Source organism: Equus asinus, chromosome 29, assembly GCF_041296235.1.
Source record: "Equus asinus isolate D_3611 breed Donkey chromosome 29, EquAss-T2T_v2, whole genome shotgun sequence".
Lineage (NCBI taxonomy): Eukaryota > Metazoa > Chordata > Mammalia > Perissodactyla > Equidae > Equus > Equus asinus.
In genome coordinates, this window is record NC_091818.1 from 12,098,270 (window position 1) to 12,105,741 (window position 7,472).

Below are 7,472 nucleotides of genomic sequence, written 5' to 3' on the forward strand. Positions count from 1 at the left end.
AGACGGCACAATCAAGCACACAGACTCAGCACGCTCTTCACAGTCTACTTTCCTTCAGAAGGTGGGCAAGTTCCTTTCCCTCCAGCTCTCATTTTTCTCCTCTGCCAATATTTATTCATCCACCAGATCCTAGTTACTGTCCAAAAAAATTTATCAGCAGTTCTCTATATTTTAGATACCAGACTTCCCTCTGACGTACTAATGGCAAGCATTACCCCATTCCATTGACTTTCTTTTTATCTTTGTTTTCTTTGATGTAAATGTTTCTTATTTCCATATATATAGGATTTGAATTTTTCTATTTTGCCACCAATAATTTCCTTTAATGTTTCTATAATTTCTAATTTACTCAGTAACTCCCCTGTCTCAGATTGTATCCTAAGAAATTATCAGAAACTTGGACACACTGAAAGGGATCACACTTATGTGGAGATGGCAGTGGTGGGGAAGGACAGAAAGGGGTGGAAATGTATAAATTTTGCCTTGTTTGACAGGCATCTTTACTTCTTTCAGTTTTTAAAAGAGTGCCATTCCTGTCTTCCATTGTAAAGACCAGGGAAATAAAAATCTAATGTTGAGACATAAAAGAGAAGCTTGAACAAAAGTTGACCTTTTAAAAGATGTTAATTGAAGGATTACGTATAATAGGAAAATTAGAAATAGCTTAAATAGCTAATACGAAGAGAGTGATTAATTTGTAATATATAGCATATGTAAAACATAAAACATATACAGCAATTAATTAAAACATTTTCTTTTAAAGAAAGATGTGGTTTTTAATAACTGAAAATTTAACATTTAATTAGGTCATCAGGGACATAATTAGATTGAGCTATTTGCAGGAATTTTTAAACTATTTTTTTGTATAAAAACCATTATTACAATGCTGGTGGGAATTAAAACACAAGAAAGGGTCACGCGATCTTGCCAGATCACCCAGCTCCTCCCAGGCTTTGTCAATATGTGTGTGTGACTTGTAAATAATTGTAGTCTGTCAACTCTGTATTTATACATTTTCAGAGGTGATTTTGGAGATGTGTGCTTAAATTTTACAGAGATTTTTTAACAGTGTTTTGAATCATATTTTATGAGTTCTAAAGCACCATAAAAGAAAAATATTTGTCACCTTATATAAAACATCTACATAATAAAAACGCCAATCAACATCTTTATTGTATTTCTGCTATGTTTTCTCAGACAGTTTCTGAGGGAAGAACCATCAACAGCTTTTACTTATTGCTGGAAGAAAGCGGCAATCAGTGGATGAGAAAGGAAAGTCTGAGTGAGTTCTACTTTCTTTAAGTCTCCAAATGGACACTTAAGGGGGAAAATGCTGATTCAGAGCAATGGCTGACAGTGTTCTGGGTTAAGTGAGAGCCTATTCATCCTCTAAACATGTAAGACTGATTGGGAAACAGCTCTATATTTGTTTTCTAGAAAGACTCCACAGTTTATACTTGTGGCCAACTAATGTTACATTTTGTCATTCTTACTAATTTTTTATAGCAATACCTCTTGCTCTTGATGTCTCAATACTTTAACTAAAAATGCTCATAATTTCTAATGGTAGATCCAAGGATATTGTTATTATTGTTGTTGTCATTATTAGTATTTTAAAGTACCATTTATTGAAAATCTACTATTTGCCAGGTACTGTAATATAATTTATCTTAAAACTCCATGGAGAAGAGACTGTTATCAAACTGAGGTTTATGAAGGATTACGTCTCTTGCCCAAGGCCATATATGGCCTTCAACATTTGGATTTAAAACAGTGGCAGGGTAGAGATTAAAACCCAAGTCAAAGCCCACACTCTTTGCCACTATCCTGTACACATCTTGGGCCGCTGCTAGACACACCGGAACCACCTGTTGGATATGCCAGAAACATCTGCCGGATACGCTGAAACCACCTGCCAAATATGCCAGAATCAGGTCCCGGACATGGTGGAAACACCTGCCAGACACGTCCAAATCACCTGTCAGATACGCCAAAACCATGTGCCACACATGCCGGAACCACCTCGTGGACACATCTGCTGGATACTCCAGAAACAGGAAAACCACAGGACGGAACCAGGTGCCATACAAGCATGAAGCCCCTTCCAGACTAGCCTGAACCACTTGCTGGACCAGCCTGAATCACTTTATGGACATTCCAGAACCACATGCCCAGCACGCTAAAACCGAGTGACTGACACGCCAGAATCCCCTGCTGAGCACACCTGAACCGGTCACTGTGAAACCACCTGCCGGATACACCAGAACCAGGTGCCGGACATGCCAGAACCACCTGCCAGATACACCAGACACAGGTGTTGCACATGCTGAAACCAGGTTCCCAACATGACTGAACCACCTGCCAGACACGTTGGAGCCACCTGCCGGATATGCCAAAAACAGCTGTTGCACATGCTGGAACCAGGTGCTGGACACACCTGAACCACCTGCTGGACAAGCTTCAACCACCTGCTAGACACAAGGGACCCACTTGCCGGACACGCCGTCGTCACCTTCAGGAAACGCCAGAACCATCAAGTGAACATGCCGGAAGCACCAGCCGAACATGCCAGAGCCAGGTGCTTGACACGCCATATCTGCCTGCCAGACACACTGAAATCACCTGCCAGATATGCCAGAACCAGGTCCCGGATACGCCAGAACCAACTTCCAGGCAAGCCAGAAAAATCTGCCGGACACGCCGGAACCACCCCTCAGAGTGGCCAAAACCACGAAAGTGAAATGACGGGATCATGTCCTGGGCATGTTGTAGCCACATGTCAGACACGCTGGAATCAACCGCTGGACATGCTGGAACCAACTGCTGGACACCCCGGAAGCACCCACCGCACATGTCAGAACCACCTTCTGGACATACTGGAAACTCATGCCAGACAACAGGAACCCCTGCCTGACAAGCTGGAACCACCTGAATGACATGTCAGTACCACTGGTCGGACATGCCAAAACCAGCTGCAAGACAAAACTGAAACACCTGCCAGACAAGACTGAACCACCTGCTGGATACACCTGAACCACTTGACAGACACTCCAGAACCGCATTCCAAGCATGCCGGAACCACATGTCCGATATGCCAGAAGCAGGTTCCGGAGGTGCCGAAACCACCTTCAGGACAGGCCTGAACCACCTGCTGGACATGCCTGAACCACCTGACTGACATGCTTCAACCACCTGCTTGACTCCCCGGAACCACCTGCTGGACACCTGTTGGATATGCCGGACCCAGGTGCTGCATACACTGAAACCACCTGCCAAATGCCCCAGAACCAGGTGCCAGACATGGCGGAACCAACTGCCAGACATGTCCAAATCACCTGTCAGATATGCCAAAAGCATGTGCCGGTCACACCAAAAGTACCTCCAGGACACGCCAGAACGATCTGCCAGATACGCCAGAAACAGGTACAGCTAGGGTGGAACCAGGTGCCAGATAAGCCCGAAGCAGCTGCTGGACTAGCCTAAACCACCTCCTGGATGAGCCTGAACCACCTGCTGGACCATCCTGAACCACTTTATGGACATTCTGGAACCACATGCCAGGCACGCTGTAACCAGCTGCCCAACACGTAAGAACCACCTGCTGAACACTCCTGAACCACCTGCCCGACACGTGGGAACCACCTGCCGGATACACCAGAAACAGGTGTCACACATGCCGAAACCAGGTGCTGGACATGACTGAACCACCTGCCAGACATGCTGGAGCCACTTGCTGGATATGCTAAAAACATGTGTTGCACACCCCGGAACCAGGTGCTGAACACGACTGAACCACCTGCCGGACAAGCCTCAACCACCTGCTGGAAGTGACTGAACCACTTGCAGGACACGCCATCACCAACTTCAGGACACACCAGATCCATCTGTTGGACACGCCAGAAGCACCAGCCGAACATGCCGGAGCCAGGTGCTGGACACACCAGAACTGCCTGCTGGACACACCAAAATCACCTGCCGGATATGCCAGAACCAGGTCCCGGTTACACCAGAACCGGCAACCAGAGAGGTCGGAAAAACCTGCCGGTCACATCGGAACTACCAGTCAGATACGCCGAAACCACCACCCCAATTTGACTGGATCAGGTCCTGGACATGTCGTAGCCAGCTGCTGGACACACGGGAATCACCTGCCAGACATGGGGGAACCAACTACCGGACACCCCAGAAGCACCCACTGGACACGTCAGAACCACCTTCTGGACATACTGGAAACTCATGCCAGACAACAGGAACCCCCTGCCTGACATGTTGGAACCACCTGAATGACACACTGGTACCACTGGCCGGACATGCTGGAACCACGTGCCAGACCAAACTGAACCACCTGCCAGACAAGACTGAACCACCTGACAGATACCCCTGAACCACTTGACAGACACTCCAGAAACACATGCCGAGCACGCCAGAACCACCTGTCAGGTATGCCAGAACCAGGTGCCAGACACGCCGGAACCACCTTCCAGACATACCTGAACCACCTGCCAGATATGCTGAAATCACCTGCCGATACCCTAGAACCAGGCCCCTTATATGCCGGAACAACCAGCCAGACATGCCGGAATCACCCACCAGAAACAGTGGAACCACCACACAGATATATCAGAACCACCCACCAGACCCGCCAGAAACACACCCCAGACACGCCGGAACCACCTGGAACCACCCACTGGACACACTGGAACCACTACTCAGACATGCCGGAACCACCAACCAGACACACCGAACCAACTTCCGGACACAGCAGAAGCACCCACCAGACACCCCAGAACCATCTTCCAAACGTACCAGAACCACATACCGGACACACCAGAACCACCTGTTGGATATGCCAGAACCAGGTGCCGGATACACTGAAACCACCTGCCAAATAAGTCAGAACCAGGAGCCGGACACGACAAAAACGCCTGCCAGACAAGCCGGAACCACCTGCCTAACATGCCAGAACAAACTGCTGGACATGCCGAAATCACCTTCCGGACATGCCAGAAAGAGTTCCTGGATATGCCAGAACCAATTTCCATAAAATGCTAGAACAACCTGCTGGACATGCTAGAATCAACCACCGGACACATCGGAACCACCTTCCTGACATACCAGAAACTCATGCCAGACACACAGGAACCCCCTGCCTGTCATGCCAGAACCACCTGAATGACATGCCAGTACCATTGGCCAGACATGCCATAACCACCTGCCAGAGAAAACTGAACCACCTGCCAGAAAAGACTGAGCCACCTGCTGGACATGCCTGAACCACTTGACGGACATTCCAGAACCACATGCCAGATACGCTGGAACCACCTGCAGTACAGGCCTCAACCACCTACTGGACATGCCTGAACCACCTGGTGGACACACCGCAACCACCTTCTGGATGCGCTGGAACCATCTGGTGGACATGCTGGAACCACCTGAATAACATGCGGGAACCACCTGACTAACATGCCGGAACCACGTGCCAGACACGCCAGCACCACCTGCTGGAAACCCCCGAACCACAGCCCAGACATACTGGAAGGACATGCTGGACATGCAGGAACCAATTGCTGCACACACCTGGACCACTTGCTGGACACCACCAAAGCACATCCTGGAGAGGCCTGAATCAGCTGCTGGACATGCCCAAACCACCATTTGGACACTTCAGGACCATGTTTCAGAAATGCCTGTACCACAGGACGGCCATGTCTGGACCATGTGCCGGATGCATCTGGACCAGCTGACAGACATGCCTGAACAACCAGCTGGACACCCCGGAACTACCTGCCAGGCATACCGGAACCATCCACTGGAAACGCCTGAATCACCTGCCTGATATGTTGGAACCAACTGCCGGAAATGTTGGAAACAACACCCGGACAATCTGCAACCACCCATTGGAGACACTAGAATCAGATCCTGGACACACCGGAAGCTCCTGCCGGACACTCTGGAACCACCTTCTGGAACCACTGGAATCACCCACCGGATACGAAGGAACCACCTTCCAGACACACCAGAACCACTTGTCAGATTCGGCGGAACCAGGTGCTGGACATGATGAAACCACCTGTCGGATATGCCAGAACCAGGTGCCAGACACGAGAGACCCACCTGCTGGACAAGCCGGAACCACCTGCCTGACATGCTGGAACAACCTGCCGGACACGCCAAAATCACCTGCCTCATACACCGGAACCAGGTCCTGGAAAAACCTGCCAGACACACCGAAACCACCACCTGCACACTCCGAAACCACCAACCCGATTCTGGCAGTTCCTGCAGGTGGTTCCAGCATGTCTGGCAGGTGCTTTTGGTGTGCTGGGACCTGATTCTGCCATCTCCGGTGGGTGGTTCCAGAGTGTCCTTGTGGTGGTGTCCAGCAGTTGGTTCCAGCGCGTCAGGCAGGTGGTACAGGCGTTTCTGGGAGGTGCTTTGGGGGTGTCTGGCGAGTGGTCCGGGTGTGTCTGGCAAGTGGTTCCAGCATGTCCGGCATGTCCTTCCAGTATGTCTGGCCTGTAATTCCTCATGTCCAGCCAGTGGTTCTGGCGTGTCCGTCACCTGGTTCTGGCATGTTTGGCAGGTGGTTCTGGCAAGTCCACCAGATGGTTCTGGCTCATCCTGAAGGTGGTTATAGCATATCTGGCAGGTGGTTCAATCATGTCCAGCAGGTGGTTCAGTCTTGTTCAGCAGGTGGTTCAGTCGTGTCCAGCACCTGCTTCTGGCATGTGAGAAAGCTGTTTCTAGCATATCCAGCAGGTGGCTCCAGTGAGTCCGGCAGGTGTTTCAGTTGTGTCCAGCACCATGTTTCTGTGCGTGCGACACCTGTTTCTGGCATATCAGGCAGGTATTTCTGGCATGTCCAGCAGGTTTTTCACTCAAGTCTGGCAGTTGGTTCAGGCGTGTCCAGCAGGTGGTTCTGGCATGTTGGGCACCTGGTTCCAGCATGCCCAGCATGTGATTTGGGAATGTCTGTAATGTGGTCCTGGCTGGTCCAGCAGTGGTTCAGACTAGTATGGCAGCTGCTTCAGGCTTGTCTGGCACCTGGTTCTGGCCTGTCCTGGACCTGTTTCTGGTATATCTGGCAGATGGTGCCGGTGTGTCTAAGAGGTGGTTCCGGTGTGTCTGGCAGATGGTTTTGGTGTACTCAGCAGGTGATTTGGAAGTGGCCGGCAGGTGTTTCCTCCATGTCTGGCAACTGGTTCTGGCGCATTTGGTAGGTGGTTTCAGTGTATCCGGCACCTGGTTCCCCCATATGCAAAAGTTGGTTCCAGCATGTCTGGCAGGTGGTTCCGGGGTGTCAGACCAGAGATTCCACCATGTTTTGCAGATGGATCAGTGCTGTCCAGCAGGTGGATCAGTCGTTCTGGCAGTGGGTTGCAGCATATCTGGCGGTGGTTGTGGCGTGTCCAGAAGGTGGTTCTGTCGTGTTCGGCAGGTGGTTCTGGTGAGTCAAGCAGGTGGTTATGGCA